Source organism: Triticum dicoccoides, chromosome 6B (genome assembly GCF_002162155.2).
Source record: "Triticum dicoccoides isolate Atlit2015 ecotype Zavitan chromosome 6B, WEW_v2.0, whole genome shotgun sequence".
Classification (NCBI taxonomy): Eukaryota; Viridiplantae; Streptophyta; class Magnoliopsida; order Poales; family Poaceae; genus Triticum; species Triticum dicoccoides.
The window spans coordinates 173635145-173652739 of NC_041391.1; the positions used below are offsets into that span (position 1 = coordinate 173635145).

At 45.8% G+C, this 17595-nt stretch overlaps 1 pseudogene; it reads right to left on the bottom strand.

Annotated features, from left to right (window-relative positions):
* Positions 1 to 11753: 11753 nt before the first annotated feature.
* LOC119320993 lies at positions 11754 to 17318 on the bottom strand (annotated as a pseudogene).
* Positions 17319 to 17595: the final 277 nt, after the last annotated feature.

Here is a 17595-nt window from a genome sequence, read left to right on the forward strand (position 1 = left end):
TGTCATTCATCAGGGCGGGTCTCACCTGATTTATATGAGACCTGGTCTCATATAATTTTTTTCCGCACGCACGGCGTGCATCCACTTTTTTCCTCACGTTTCACCGTGGAGAGCTGGGGGAGGGCGAGGGGGAGGGCGAGGGGGAGGGGGGAGGGGAATGATTGCTGCTGTAAAGGCGGGCCAACACGGCCACACCAAACGCGCCAACCGAAATCCAACGGGGGGAAAAGGCGGGACTACAATGAAAGTGGCGCCACAATGCAGCGCTGGTTTCCTTCTTTCCTCCCCTCCTCTCCGATGATCACGCGCTGACCCAAACAAGTGAGTTAATCACTGAAACCCCATCAAGTACGGCGTACCCCTGATTACATGAGCGAATACATTGCCTGCCCTGAACCAAGCACGTCGTAAGTGTCTCTTATGTTTAGATCAATTGGCTATCCGTTCTTCAATTAATTGCGCCTTACCTAAATACTCCGGAGTATGTGTGTACCCGCGTGGAATGCGCTCTTTCAACTTGTCAGCAGCGCAATGTTAAGCACAGTTTTTTTTTTTTGCGGAATAATGTTATGCACAGTTATCTTGGTTCTCAACTGTGCATTTACCCTGATAATTAATGTGCAATGTTGTTAAGCACGGTTATCTTGGTTGACCGTGAACATCAATTTCAGTATAGCTGCCATTAATGCATGTTTTGAATCAATTTTCCCAGACGATCGGACCTCTGTGATTCTCACCGCATGGGCACATTGGACGAGTAGTAGTACTACACCATTACGGTGATTCCCTTTATATTATATATACCACCTCCGTTTTTATTTACTTCCCATATTAGAGTTGACTGAAGTCAAACTTTGTAAAGTTTGACTAATTTTATAGAAAAAACATAAATATTTACCATAACAAATCTATATGATGTGAAAGTACATTTTGTAATGAATCTAATAGTATTAATTTGTTATTGTATATGTTAATATTTTTGTCTATAAACTTTGTCAAACTTCACAAAGCCTGACTTGACCAAAGCTAATATACGGAGTAAATTCCTGCAAAAATAATAATACACAGAGTAAATAAAAATGGAGGGAGTACAAAAACATACACAAAACAAAGGAAACTTCAAGCAGCAAAAAAGGACTAAAGGGAGGCGGTGGAAAAGATCTCTAGAAGATACTATCATGGCGCATACTCGGTAAACAAAATGTTCATGGATAGGCTCCTACGATTAAGGGTCTCATGGGCAGCTCACTTATCAATCCTACTAGGCATGTTTGCCTCTTCTTTTCTTGCGGGGAATTTGCCTGGGTTTTTCATTTGTAAAATTAGAGAGTTCGATTAGAGGCATTTCCCTTGACCAATGATTTCCTGTGTAGGTTGTTTATTCGAATTTGAACTCTCTAGTCGTATGGTATCACGGAAACTGGGCATGATCTCGTCCCACCTAGTTTTTTTCAAAAACATACGAGGTGCCGCACGACCGGACGTCCGGCTCGACGGCAGACGACGGAGTCCAACCTTTTTCTTCTGGTCTGGGAAGAGAAAAGACCGGTCGCACCCGGACGCAGCTTTTCTCCTACTGGCACACACACGAGACACACACAGTGCGTAGTAGAACCCTCTCCCCCATAAACCCCTCCCTTTCCTTCCCTCCATTCACTCCCCCTTCACTTTCCTTCCCAAATCTTCCGATCGAAACTCAGGAAATGCTAGGGCAAAAGGAGAGCGGGGGGCAGGCGGCGGAGGGGAGGGGCAGGCGGCGGAGGGGAGCGGGGGGGCGGCGACGGCGGCGGCCCCCGCTATCACAGCCCGATCCTCACAGGGCTCGTCATCTTGTAAGCAACCTTCCTCCTGTTCCTGTCGCCTGTTTCGGCTGATTTCATGCCGAATCCCCGTACGTGTCGTCCGCTTCTGCTGGATTTGCTCGATTGATGGAATATCGCATCCATATCTCGTCAATTTGATGCGTGTCTAGTAGACACAGGGGTTTGTAGTGTTCGGCGGTCCTCCGCTGACACCCCGTCCGCCTCAAAAGGATCTGCTACCGTAGCAGTTATTCCTCTCCGTCCTACTGGCAGCGGAGATCAATTAGGTTGAATTTGTGTTCAGGCTTCGTTTCCTTGTATTGGAAGGATTTCCTTCTGTTCCGTCAACTTGTGAACATGTCTCGTAGTGAACTAGTGCTAGACCTTACGGCTGTTCTAGTACGGAATATTATTACAGGGTAATTTCAGCGAAATCAAGGTGTGGGTGCTTGAAATCATGGGGGGTTTGAGATCAAGTGGGGAGATTACCCCGTTCTGTAAGTCAGGTAGTAGCTCCGACTGCCGAGTTCATTTCCGTTTGGTGGAATATGACCTTGATGTGCATGTTTCGCACTGCTACACATTCAGTTCAGGGCAATGCTGCTGAGTACAGCATTAGTACCATAACTAAACGTCACAACTCTCACGCCCTCTCGTTCATCGGCAATTTCATGTCGCTTACTTTTTTTTGAAAAGGGGGGATCCCCGGCCTCTGCATCAGCACGATGCATACGGCCATCTTATTAAAAATAAAACATCCACAAGGTCTCGAAGTCTCAGTAGTAGCAAACTAAAAAAAAACAAACGACAAGGCTCACACAGAGCCCAAAGGCTAGATACATAAGCTAGCCCAACAAAGGATAAACCACAACCGGTTGGCTGAACAAAAGACAGGTAAACTAATTGCCTATCCTATTACATGACCGCCATCCAAACCGGCTGAAGATATCCCGTGCTACCGTCTCCCATCGGATAGCACCAGTAACCAAACGCTCCCTGGCCTCCGTCGGAGTGAGTAGCGACCAGGAACGGATAAGTGCCGTGGCTCTGAAGATAACCTGCAAAACATGAGTGTTTGTTGTTCTGTTAAAAACAAGATCATTTCTGCAATTCCAAAGCGCCCACACTAAGGCGCACACCCCCACGCGAATATGCTTAGCTAACCCGGGCTCTACCCTGTTAAGCCAAGCTCCAAACATCATGTTCACCGAAATTGGTGGAGTAATATTGAAAGCCACATGAACAGTTGTCCAAAGAATTCTAGCTAGTGGGCAATCAAAGAATAGATGCTTAATGGTTTCACCCTGATCACAGAAGCTACACCTAGTAGGACCTGTCCAATTGCGCTTTGTTAAATTATCCTTTATTAAGATAACTTGTTTATGGAGAAACCACATAAACACCTTAATCTTCAAAGGAACTTTAACATCCCACACATGCTTGGAGGTCGGGATCGAGCTGGAATTAATAACAGCAACGTACATTGATTTAACAGTGAATTCCCCGGACCTAGTGAGGTTCCAGCGCAGTTTATCAGGTTGTTGTGAAAGCTGGACCTGCATGAGTCTCCCAACTAGATGCAGCCACTGTTCCCAACGATTGCCCACTAACGATCTTCTAAAATGAATATTAAGTGGAATGGAACGAAAAACTGTTGTAACCATAGCATCGCGCCTTTGTACAACACGATACAACGCCGGATACTGGATTGCAAGGGGCGTATCACCGAGCCAACAATCCTCCCAGAATCTCGTGCTGGCACCGTTTCCAACAACATGCTTTGCCCTCTGAAAGAATGAAAGCTTAACTTTCATTAGCCCTTTCCAAAAGGGTGAATCAGTCGGTCTACCCGTGACCTGAGACAAAGTTTTGGTTTGAAGATACTTATTACGAAGGATTTGTGCCCAAGTGGCTTCAGTTCCTGAAGATAACTTCCATAACCACTTGCTAAGAAGGCATCGGTTCTTGACCTCGAGATTTTCAATCCCCATACCCCCTTGGTCTTTAGGCCTACAAATGATATCCCACTTCGCTAACCGGTATTTTCTTTTTAGCTCATCCCCCTGCCAAAAGAAACGCGATCGATAGAAGTCCAGTCTTTTCCTTATCCCAACCGGTACTTCAAAGAAAGACAGAAGGAACATGGGCATGCTCGTCAGCACCGAATTAATAAGAATTAACCGGCCTCCATATGACATGAGCTTACCCTTCCAACAGCTTAGCTTTTTCTCAAATCGATCTTCAATACACTTCCATTCATTGTTCGTAAGCCTACGGTGATGTATAGGAATTCCTAGGTATGTGAATGGCAGCTCCCCCAAACCACACCCAAACAGTTGTTTATAGGATTCTTGTTCCTCTTTGGCTCTACCAAAGCAGAATAACTCGCTTTTATGGAAGTTAATTTTGAGCCCACTCAATTGCTCAAACAAACAAAGCAACAGCTTCATATTTCTCGCTTTTACCAAGTCATGCTCCATGAAGATAATAGTATCATCAGCGTACTGCAGGATGGAGATACCTCCATCAACTAAATGAGGCACCAAGCCTCCAACTTGGCCTGCCTCCTTGGCCCTACCTAACAGAACAGCCAACATATCCACAACTATGTTGAACAGAATAGGGGACATCGGATCTCCTTGCCACAAGCCCTTGTGTGTCTGGAAATAATGACCAATGTCGTCATTCACTTTAATACCAACACTACCCTTCTGCGTGAACGATTCAATCTGGCTCCTCCAGCCCTCGTCGAACCCTTTCATACGCAAAGCTTGTTGCAGGAAAGGCCACTTAACTTTGTCGTACGCTTTCTCAAAGTCCACTTTAAAAATGACTCCATCGAGTTTCTTTGAGTGGATTTCATGGAGCGTTTCATGCAAAACCACCACCCCTTCTAGGATGTTTCTATCTGGCATGAAAGCAGTCTGGGATTGCTGCACCACAGAATGCGCAATCTGTGTGAGTCTATTCGTCCCAACCTTGGTAAAAATTTTGAAACTAACATTCAAAAGACAAATAGGCCGGAACTGCTCAATCCTCAGAGCATCTGTCTTCTTTGGTAGCAAGGTTATGGTTCCAAAATTCAGGTGAAATAGATGAAGCCGTCCAGCAAAAAGGTCATGAAACATGGGTAAAAGATCCCCCTTGATAATATGCCAACATTTTTTATAAAACTCCGCCGGAAACCCATCCGGCCCAGGAGCCTTATTGTTCTCCATCTGGGTAATGGCATCGAAAACTTCCTTTTCCGTAAACGATGCAATCAAGGTAGCATTATCAGAAGCAGTTAGTTGAGGCATATCCTCAGTCCTGGACTCATCGAGGGACACCGCGCTATCCTCCGGCGGTCCAAATAACTGCTTATAATAATCGGTGATGTAGATCTTCAGATTATCGTGACCCACAATTGTGCCTTCATCTTGCTCTAGCTGAAAAATTCTTTTCTTTCTATGTTTGCCATTTGCAATAAGATGAAAGAATTGAGTGTTCGCATCCCCTTGGATTACTTTGCGAACCTTTGCTCTGAGCGCCCACTTCAGCTCTTCTTCACGGAGAAGTTCCTTCAACCTCTTCTCCGCATCAAGCTTACAAGACAATTCAGCAGACTGCAGAATTGTAGATTCAGCTTTAACATCTAAGGATCGTATAAGATGTAGGAGTCTATCCTTTTCAATCTTATAAACTCCACTTAGGTGTTTGGCCCATCCCCGTAGAAAGCTCCTCAAATGCCTGATCTTATTCTGCCATCGCTCGACGGACGATCTTCCCCCAGTATCCGTAGCCCACTCCCTAGCTACGAGATCCAGGAAACCTTCTCGTTCAAACCACGCCGTTTCGAAAGAGAAGGTATTTTTGTTTCCCACGTGCCTTGGTTCACCGGAGTCGACGAACAAAGGCGTGTGGTCCGAAATCCCTCGCGTGAGAGCCTGAACCGTGACGAGAGGGAATTTCTGCTCCCATTCGGCACTTGCTAGCACCCGATCCAACTTCTCATATGTTGGATTGGGTAAAGAGTTAGCCCAGGTGAATTTCATGTCGCTTACATATGTTTCTTTTTGCTTCAGTTGACACCAGCGAGGAAACAAAACGCCTCATGTGTAAGGAAGGGCTGTTGGTCATAAAGCAGGGGATTAGATCTTGCTTACAGATTCTGGAGGGTTCGCCTGGGATCAGTGAGGATGAGACAAAGAGATGCTTTCAGTATGATTGTCTTTTGTTTCGTTACTACTATTCATTGACCTTGACTATCTTGTATGGAGTATATAATAATGCTCTCATTCCTCTGTTTTTTTCCCCCTCAGATATGTTTCTGAGATGGCAGAAAAAGGATCTTGGTGCTGGCCAATATACGATGTCTACAAGGAGGAACTCCAAAACTGTATCATTCAGTTGGTACCGTATATTACCATTTGTGCTTCTTATTGTCCCGCATTTTTTATGGCTGAGGCGATATCTACTTTAACTGCTGCATTTAAAAGATATTAGAAACTGGTTGACAAGAAGTTACTTACAATATCATATTATTGCTACTTTTTCAAGATAACGATCCTATCTTGTAATCTGCCAGACCATGTACTCCTTTGTTCTCCTATATTATGCACATGCAGTCTTCCTGCATGGCTCGAGAAAAAATAATATCAAAGTGATATGATTAATACTTCATTGTAAACTTTAGATGAGCATTCGTATGTTTGTTTGCGATACATGCTTCCTTCAACTGATGATGTCCTTCCTTTAACTTGTTTGACTCTTTTCTTTCCTTTTGCACTTATTTACTTAGGATTTACCTCTCATGGGCCAAGCACCGAACATAATGAAAGAACTGATGCCCAAGTGGACCAACTACTCAAACATTGTCAGATCAATAACATCATTCCTGAGCCCGATGGAGTCAATGCTTGTTGAACATAATTTACCGAGTCTTCACAATGCTGCCTCAACTGCCTTTTATGAAAAGGTAAGTGTTATGCATAAGTGTCTTTTTTGCCTCCATACTCCTTAAGTTTTTCTAGTATAAAGCACATCTATTTCTGAACCTAATAAGGTTTTATACCGTTTGCCCTTTTGCTAGGTATTTGCATCACTGGACCAGAAGTATGGTACCGTAGCCCTTCTGTGGCTGGTAATTTTTGTATCATTCACCCTTTTCGTTATGTTCATGAATGTACCTATGTAATGTAAATAACAATAACAATCACAATCAATTCCAGATTCACCAGATACGTGATGAAAAAAAAGTGGATGTCAAGTTGCTTAAAAGCATTGCAGATGGTCTGTCTCGTTCGTTTGGGCAAGGCCCCGTAGAACAAACAATTATCAACGAGGTGAAGTCTTTCTATCTATGGAAAAAGTCAGGCTGGACCGAACAGCTCTCTACAGATGATTACAATGCCAAGGTAACTACTTCAATAGTCTTACTCTGCTAGTGGTTATCTTTCGATAACTTAACAGTCTTTATATGTGGTATATCTGTAGGTCAAGAGTACTTTGGAGGAGGAGGCCAAGATGCTTAAATTGATGGACATCCGGCCGAACAGAGCTGAAGATATCCTGAAGGTACTGTTATGTAAACAGAAAATACATTAGCTGAATATTTAATCGTATTGTGCATGCTGCCATTAGTAGTACAGTCTGTGTGGTTGTTAGTGTTGGATGGTGGACAATGGTAGCTAGGGTTAGGAGGAACCTAGCTCGGAAGGCATATTATTTTCTGGGAAATTTAGTCCCTTGGATCTCCTCGCCTATGTTATTTGATGATTCTTATTCAATTCATGATCACAGTGACTGTTAGGTCCAAGGTTTCACAATATATGCGTGTATGTGTTCCTAAAGGTTGATGCTGCTTGGTTCATTGAGTAGCTAGTCACTTAAATTCAAATGCATCAATCATAAACAAAAAACTCTGTAACATTGCTGATGCTTCTTCCGCATGCGATCCTGTTGCAGGTCATGAGGCATGTATTGATGAAAGATTACAGGCATGGTAATAAGGAATTTTCAAAGGATAGCAGCTTAGCTGCACTTTCAGTTGATTTGGTGGGAAACGCTCTCCCAAATAGCACTGGTTATAGTGGAATAGTTAACCAGGGTGCCACATGTCACTTGAACTGTGTTCTACAAATTCTCTACCACATACCAATAATCAGAAAGGTACAAATCGTGTTCGTTATTTATTTTCCTTCATCTGTTTGGGTATTGCTATGGTGATTCTTATTGGTGGTATGACAGGCTATCGTTGAGGTGGTTCCTGTTCCCTTAGGAGGAGTTGCGAATGAACTGAAGCGGCTATTTTGTAATATGGCCAACAGCACCGTCCCCGTTTCTGCCAAAAAGGTTACGGCTGCCCTTGGGTGGAGCGAAGCTGACTGTCGAGTTCACCGTGACCTGGAGGAGCAATGCACCATTCTCCTGGAGAAATTAGAAACAGAATTGAAGGTTTAATATCTTTAAGCATTCTCTTCAAGATTACTGGTTTTTGTAGTTTTGACTAATGCTTGTGAACTGTCCCTTAAAGGATACACATGCCAAACAATTAATAAGGGATCTCTTCGAAGGGCACATTGAGGAAAAGTGCAGATGGATAAATGTTGAAAAAGAAAAATCATTGAAGGACACTTTCAGGGGTGAGTTTTCCTTATCTATGGACAAGTAATTCACATATTATCTGTGGATAAACTAAAGGCATATTCCAATGCAGTTATACACCTTGAAGTCTCAGAATTCTCAGATGTGTATTCATCACTCGATAAAATTGTATTTGAAGAATGGCTTGAAAATCACCGCGACGAAGACAGTGGCATTGTGGTTAGCCCCCCTTCCCCTTTCTGAACTCATTATGTTATATAAAGCGTGTTTGCCAAGGTTACATTCTGTTTGAAGACTTGAGCATTCTGTTTGGATGTGTAAACTTTATTCGGAGATATTAATCCTATTCTTTCTGTTATTTCAGAGTGGTTACAGAAAGAAGCTATTTTCCGAGTTCCCACCATGCCTGTTGTTAAATTTGAGGCGCTCTGTGTTCGATTATTCCCGACAGCGATCTGTGAAGGTTTGTGTCAATGCCAGGCACTGATAATTTTTTATTAAAATCTTTACTTGAAGTTTCGTAATGCTCCACAACAGCTCGTTTACACTTCAGTTTTCTTCAAAATTGATGTGTACTACTATGAGAATGCGCTATTGTACTGTTTTGCATACACACTTCTAATATGTGTATTTCTTTTTTCATATGCATGTAGCAATCATTTTGACATATGTGACTGAAGTTAAAAAAATATATGCATTTGCTTCTGTTTTACTATTTATCTTTTCACATCATGACTGCAGATAAATGATCGGTATGAATTCCCGTTATACCTGAATCTTGATAGAGATGATGGAAGTTATCTGTCTTTTGAGGCGGATAGAAGTAGAAAAAACATGTACACTCTTCACAGGTCAGTTGGTGATGTTCAAATCATTTCGTTTGCATGAAGTTATATATATTTCAAATTTCAGTAGTAGTATACCATTATAATAGGATCGAACCTTGGGGCCCATCTTCTAAATGAATTGACTGAAACTACTCCCTCCGTTCCAAATTACTCGTCGTGGTTTTAGTTCAAATTTGAACCGAAACCACGACGAGTAATTTGGAACGGAGGGAGTAGAAAAAAAGTGATACTCCCCAGGACCTAGCCCTTTTTATTCCCCTTATAAGCCTGCCCCTAAGCAATTATTCTGGAATATGAAAGATAGATAATTAGGTAGTAAGTATTTAGATCTTTTATTATGTTTAAATGTAGTTAATTACGGTTTACTTTTTCTTGCAGTGTCATTGCCCATAGTGGCAGCGCTGATTTGGGACACTATCATGTCTATATTCAACCGAACCTTGCACACGACTGGTACATTTTGATTTATGATGAGCTTTGTTTATGATTGATTTTGATTGTTTACAGAATAAGCAAGTTGTGAAAACTTATTGCGGTGTTTCGGTCATTTCAGGATTAGCTTTAATGATGAAAATGCCGCTGTGATCAATGAAAGCACAGTTCTGGAGTCCCTCTTTGGCGGCGGCCCTTCTTATGCTTCTTGCGCGTCGATGCTTTTGTACATCCGCCAAGAAGACCAGAATGATCTATTTGTCATTCCTCAAGAAATTAATTCTGAAGAGAAAGCCCAATCCAACACCAACACAGAGATTGTGGTATATATTCCCCCTAGTTTTCAGCAAGGAAACTTTGAGTCGAGTGAAGAGATAATTACCCACGAGCTTCCGAAGCTAAAAATAGGTATATTTTAAATCTTGACAAAGCAATAAGAATGTATATATGTTCAAAATAATTTGTGTGATCGTTTATTTCTATCCATCTATCTATCTATTGCTCATGATGATGGTTTTTACTGCCCCCCCCCCCCTTGGGTTTCTTTTTTTTTCCATGTGGTAATTAATAATTTACTGATGATGATTTTTACTGGCTGTGAACAGCAATTGGTACCATAAATGGACATTCTGGTATTTTTTCGCATGTTAGCATGTGTTGTTAGTTCCTTCAGTGGTTAGCATGACTCTTTTTATCAACATAAGAATGCCAAATTAGTATTTTCAGATGTAACTGTTGTTTACTTTGTTAGTACTATGACGAGTTCAGTTTGTTTAGATCATGATGCTATGTGATAGTGTGAAACTACTTTTGCTGAAATCGTGATTCCAGATACATCTTTGGTTTTGCTAGTCTATAAGTTGGAAGTGATGAGCAATTAGCATCATGTGTATTAATACCATCCATTTTATGTTTATTCAGGTCGATTGGCATCTTTTCCAGTGTATTACACGGAGAAAATCTTCTCTTCACTTTTGCCGAATTTTTCGGTGAAGATATTCCTCAAGAATTTTCTTCGTTGTGACCTGATGCTGGAGCTGCTGATAGTGTACAGCGGGTTTCATCTGACCCTGTTTTTCATCGACTGGGTTGTTGAGATGGGGGTTAAGCAAAATTTTTGGAAAACTACAATCAAAGATGTAACCTGGTTTCTTGCTCTTCTAGCATATCTGGCTGTGCTACGCCTTCCCCGTCTGAAGCATCACTACAAGGCAAAGCCTGTGCCTAGTATTTTTGATATATATGGGGCAGTTACTGGTCTGACTAAGAAAAGGCAGGAACAGAAGTCAGGTGCTGCAGAAAAGGTGTCTCGGTTGAAAATTTCCGCAAGCCAGAAACGAAGGGAAGCCGATAGCGATATGTGCCTGGTGATCATATTGAATGGAGGGAAACTGGTGTATGATGTTGTCAAGGATCTGACCGAATCATCAAAGGACCAAAAGGAGAGTGGACATAAGATGCCTTGGTTGATTGGCCGGGCTGTTTCACATGCCTGTGCTGTGGTTGTGGAGGTGATAGGTTCATACCTGGTGAGATATCTATGCCGGACAAAGGGCGCCCCCCTTATGGTCGACTCGTAAGTTTTTTCTTTTTTTCTAAATATATATTTTTAGGGATAGTCTGTAATTTAAATGGTGATTTCTGCCTTTGACCTGCAATTGCTTTGATTGTGCAGGGCCGAATGAGGAGTGCAGGCCTCCGAAACCTTTCTTTCTTGTCGCCACTTTAACAGGTGCAATGCTATCTGATTGTATGGATTTGCAGTCTGGAAATCTGCTGGAGGGAGGATGGTTTGATGATAGGCAATATCTCCATATCATTTGGTTGTGCACAAACTTGCAACTATTTTACCATTAGTTGCTGTTGTAATATGGCTAGTTCGCTATGCCTTGCTGCTTAAACTGTTGTTTGCAGTCTAGACAAATATAAAACTGCCATTGCCCTGAAATTTTAAACTCTGAGCTGTCAATGATAGTTCACTTTCAATAATTTCTTCCCTGAAATGACAAAGAACATGGAGCACATCAGTAAACCCATAGACTCTGTTTTGATGAAGTAGATGCATAGGTGATGGTGATCTGGTGTGAGGAGTGAGCTTTTCCAGTGCTTGGCTTACAAATATTATACTGGGACATTTTATTCTTTCAAGCATCAGTTCTAGTAGTGCTTGGCTTACAAATATTATACTGGAACTTTTTATTCTTTCAAGCATCAGTTCTAGTAGTGCTTGCCTTCATCCGAGGCCGACAGTCGGCGTTCACCTTCCGCACCTGGTACCTGATCTTCTTTCAGAACAGCCGGTTGTGCCACTTCTCCTTCTACCTCATCACCCTTGCTTCTCTGATGCCAGCAGATTCATTCTCTAGAAACAAGTCGATGTCTGCAAGTTTGGCCTGCAACAAGAATTCATCCTTAGTTATCAAGCTGTAAGAATATTTTCTCATTCAGAATGCAAGAAAAGGAATGTAAAACGTGTTTACAGTTTGACGTTAGTATTAGACGGGTTCGGCTCAGCTGCAGGGCTCCATATTGTGCAGAGCCAATAAGAGACCGTCACTTGTCCATGTGGGCCAACTCCTCCCTGCAGGAAATATTGTGCAGGGCCAATAAATCGAATCGAACGTGCCGAGCAAAGAGTTTCAATGGTTATTCGAGTGGCCTAGTTAGTTGAATGAGCCTTTCAACCTCGACGACATGGAGAATGATGTACCACTGCAGCAAGCCAGCATGGTTCTCATGTCAATGCGGGAGATGACTCCAACCGATGCACGCTAGGACGTTGATAGTGGCTGCATCAAACTCGGCATAAATGGCGGCAAACTCACCACATCCCGCATATGACCATCGCTTGACGACATCCTCTGTGAAGGAGAGACCTGTGTGGACCGTCATCCCGGCTAGGACGTCTTACGCAACCACAGCTAGACCTGTGTGGACCGTCATCCCGGCTAGACCATGTTGTAAGGTAAGTAATGCGCGCCACTGTGTGTCCAAACTACAAACTACAAAGAAGCTGATAGATTTGTATAATGATTCTTGCCACTTATGGCAGCTGCAAGTCTTGCCATCTATCAGAGCAAATTGCAGAGAATCCAACTGAATTGGGGCTAACAGTTTGTTGCAGTTTTTTTTTCTTTTGTTGTTGCAGTTGCTCTGTCACTGGCTCAAAGCCACCAAATTTGAGCCCAAGTGACCCTCAGCAGGAAGACAAACATGTAAACTATGGCAGAAAATCTCCAGGCTCAATTGCCTGTGGTCCACTGTTGAATAATTCAGTGTAACTAACTAGAACAATTTCTAGTGTTATGCACGCACATGTTTAGCAGAATGTCAAAATAAACAAAACTCGTATGTTCACTGGACTTAGAGCATCTATAGCCGGACTTGGCAAATCCGGACCCTCAAAAGCCTGTGGACAGTGACCAGGCACTCCTTAAATTGCGTCGTCCACATCCGTGTCTCTCATATCCAAACCCCTATATCCATACTATATCATGCAACATCTATCAAACTATGTAGATCAGCTCCGGACATAGAAATTGCACAATAGTTCACCAAAAGATCCACCAAAGTTCACACAAACGACGGACAACTTTATACTACTACATCTAAAACTTGAAATTAAAATCAACTTCACCACTTCCGGGCCGGCCCTTTCCCCTTCTGGTCGCCGGCGTAGCTATACATGCACGTGTCGTCGGCTGGTGGAGGATCGTTCGATTCGTCGTCGGAGGAGCCGTCGTCGTCGTCGTCGTCGGAGGAGGAGGAGTCGACGATGACGAGGCCCTTGAGGCGCCTGAGCTTGGCCAGCCGAGCCGCCTCCTTCGCCTTCTACAACGCCTCTCCATCGGACTGCTCAATGGCAAGCTGAAGAGCCTCGTCGTTCTTCTGACGGAGCCGCCGAGTGTTCGTCTCCGCTATCATAAACGACCGACAGTAGACCCACGCGAGGAGCCGCTGGTCCTTGTTGGGCTCCGCCGGTAACCCACGCCAGCGTTGGACAGAGCTCTCCACAGCCTCCCTCTCCCTTGCCCGCTGCCTCTCGTGGCAGGCGGCGCGCGCCTCCGACTCCGACGTGCTCGTCCGGGCGGGCGGGGTAGGCACAAGCACCCACCGCTGCCCACGAGGGGGAGCAGCAGCCGACGGGGCGAGGGGATGCTATGAGGAAGCGGCAGCCGACGGGGTGAGGGGACAGTGTGGGAGAGGCGTCGATTGTGCTGGCCGCCTGTCGGAGCTGCCCATGGGCAGGGAGGGGCTAGCGCTGGCGTCTGAGATGCGTCGACTGGGAAGCGGCGGCTGCGGCGAGGCTGAAGATCCGGAGCTTCCCCTACTGTCCACCTTGGACCGCTCCAAGGCGATGCGGAGGGCAAGCTCATACTCCGAATCCACCTCGTCATCGGAGCGGCTGCCGGAGCTCGACATTACGCCGGATTCGATCGGAATCGGTGAGGGAAGAGGAGAGGACGGAGCGAGAGAGGAGAGTGAGTGAGCAAGGGTTTCAGACCGACGAGGCCGATGGTATTTTTTTTGTGACATCCATGGGGTCGATGATGGGCCGGGCTTGTCAGGCAGACGCGCCTGTATTGCCCGGGCCATCCCATATCCGCCTCATATTTGGGTTGGATATGGGGGTGCCGGTTAGTCCGGGTGTTTGAGGCGTCCGTCTGTGTCGAAAAAACGTGACCGGACAGTGACTGGACAGCCCGCCCGGATGTATGAGGGGGCTTTGAGAGGTTCCGCTGTAAATACTCTTAGAGCTAGAATCAGCTCATGAGATCTTAGCAGTAGGTTTGCTGGAACTCGCTATTTAGTTTTTTTTTTCTTGCAAACTATATTTCAGTAACTTCCATTTTTATGGGTTACTAGAGTATCAGTGATACTCTTAAAAGGTCTGTACTTACAGACATGCAATAGTACAGGACTAGGTACTTCTTGTGAGTTGTGGCTTTGTGAGGGCGAAACTGCTCCATGGACTATACTGGCGCCCGACACGTGTGCACGATATGTAAATCCAGCGCCCTTGTGAGGGACCGTCAATTGAATAAACAATTTTCCTAGCCAGTGGACTTAATAGTTGATACCACTTCCACTTGCATATCAGACATGTGGTTTCTAGTTGTGGCGTGTCCCTTTTTCTTTGCTGAAGAAGCAACTCAGAAGAGGCAAAATTCTTCTGTTTTTTCGAGTAAAAGGAGTTTACTAGAAATGGGCATGTAAAGGTAAAATCGAGCCATAAAAAAAATTAAGACATGAGCTACACCGAAATTTGACTATGGTAGGGGAACTGTCTTCTATCAGAAAACGTATTCTGGGTTATCTCAGATTAATTTGAACACATTTTTTTTGCGGGGGAATTTGAACACATTTCTCTGTAATTAATCTGGTTAAGTAAGAAATGGGGGAAGTAAAACCATGTGCAGGGCGTGTCCAATTTAGTGATTTTTGAATGCGTATATGCTTTGACATAAATAATGAAAGGAAATTTTTGAGTTACTATTAGCACATCAAAATTACGCTGCACTCTCCAACTGCATCCAAGAAATAATTTTTTTCCAGGGAAACAAGTACTCACCCGCACTTCGGCGGCAGATTCCGACGAATCCGGCCCGCTGCCCTCGGCGAACAGAGACCCTTTGCCGGACCACTCCTTGAGCACGTCGTCCGGTGTCCCACTTCAGCCCCAACCCGGTCTTCAGCCCCTTTGTCGGCGCACTGTCATCGTCGCCATTGCCGTCAGCCGCGTGCAGTTCCATCGGCTCCCTCCTCCCATTTCGCATTGGACAACTCCTCCTCCTTGGCCATCACCTTCTCCATCTTCACCTTCTTCTTCTCTGGTGCTGCCGACGCCGGTGGCGACATTGCGGTGTTGGACACTGCCGCCGCAGGTTCTGGCGGTGGCGGCGATGGTGTGACCGTGATGTCCTTCACCGGCACGGCAGGCCACATTTACCAGGCGCCGTCGTCCTCCCGCCGCTTGAGGGCACGGTTGAGGTTGGGGCGGGTGCATTGCCGGGACCCGAGGCCCAGCTCGAACCGGCCAGCGAGACCGACCACCATGAGGCTCCTGAGGTAGGGGTGTATGCCGGAGCTGGACAGCATGGAGTCGTCGGACGTGGCGGTGGCCGTATTGGCCTCCATGGTGAGGCTGCCTATGAAGCCGTCGATGCCCTCCGCGGCCTCGTTGACGTTGAGGATGGACTCGGCATCGAAGCCGTCGTCGTCGAAGTCGAGCTTGCCGGGACGCGTTGGAGACCTCCAAGAGCGTGGACGACGGCGACGAGTGCGCCCCCGGCGACGCTGCCGCCTTCACCATTTTCAGGTCCAGCCGCAGCCCCGTGGGTATGCAAGAGGACGTCATCGCCAATGCCCCCTCAACCTCAACCACCACCGCTCAAGCCGAGAATTTACTCCAGCTCCCCTTCTCCGGCCAATCAATCAATTCCACCGCCGCCAACACCGCAGCTCCACAAGAACTGAATGAATTCCTAAACCCCTAAACCCCCACAAGATTGCTCGTCAACCGAGGAACTTCCTTGCTTCCTGGCTGATGAAAGCTGCGAGACGGGGAAGAAGACGGAGAAAAGGTAGCGAGGAAACGGCAACTTTTTTCTTTCTTTTCCGCGGGACAACACAGGGCGCTAAGCAGAGCCGCAGCAGAGACCTTGAGACATGGGCAAACTTCAACGAGGAAATTAAGGACAAGGACAGTATAACCGCACCTAATCCCTGCCCTCACAGCGATTTAGGTTTTCGGACGTCCGTTTTATTGATTTGAGAGTTTTTGGTTATCGGATTTCGTGTCTAAGTCAGTCTGTTCCGCAATCTGTTTAAAGGGGCCCGACTGTCCTGTGGGCTGCTGCTCCACGGGCCGAATCGGAGGCCTCTGGTACACTGGGCCGTCGGTCAGACCATTCCAGCACTTCGCTAAAGGAGGTCCACTTCTGGGCTTCGCTAAAAGGGGATAGGACATGCGAGGGGCAGAGAGGAGCGGCGCCCAGAGGAGAGGAGCAGCCGGTGTTCGACGGTTGATTGGATGACCACCGGGGTGTGCGAAAGAGATGGGATGGGATGCATCGGCCGTCCCCACACCAATCGACCGCTGTCCCTCCTGAAAAAAATTCACTTGACACAAGGGGGGAAGGGGATCCGCTGCCGCAGGCGATTCTGATCGACACCATGATGGCTGCTCGTTCGACCTAATCCCTGCCCTCACGGTGATTTGGGTTTTCGGCCATCCATTTTATTGATTTGGGAGTTTCTGGCCATCGGATTTCCTGTCTAAGTCAGTCTGTTTCGCAATTTGTTTAAAGGGACCCGACTGTCCTGTGGACTGCTGCTCCACAGGCCGAAATGGAGACCTCTGGTACACTGGGCCGTCGGTCAGCCCATTCCAGCACTTCGCTAAAGGAGGTCCACTCATGGGCTTCGCTAAAAGGGGATAGGACATGCGAGGGGCAGAGAGGAGCGGCGCACAGAGGAGAGGAGAGACCGGTGTTCGACGGTCGATTGATGACCACTGGGGTGTGCGAAAGAGATGGGATGGGATGCGTCGGCCGTCCCCAGACCGATCGATCTGTCCCTCCTGAAAAAATTCACTCGACGCGAGGGGGGAAGGGGATGCGCCGCCGTAGGCGATTCTGATCGACGCCATGATGGCTGTTTCGATCTAATCCCTGCGCTCACAACGATTTGGGTTTTCAGCCGTCCATTTTATTGATTTGGGAGTTTCTGGTCGTCGGATTTCGTGTCTAAGTCAGTCTGTTCCGCAATCTGTTTAAAGGGGCCCGACTGTCCTGTGGGCTGCTGCTCCACGGGCCGAATTGGAGGCCTTTGGTACACTGGGCCGTCGGTCAGCCCATTCCGGCGCTTCGCTAAAGGAGGTCCACTCCTGGGCTTCGCTAAAAGGGGATAGGACATGCGAGGGGCAG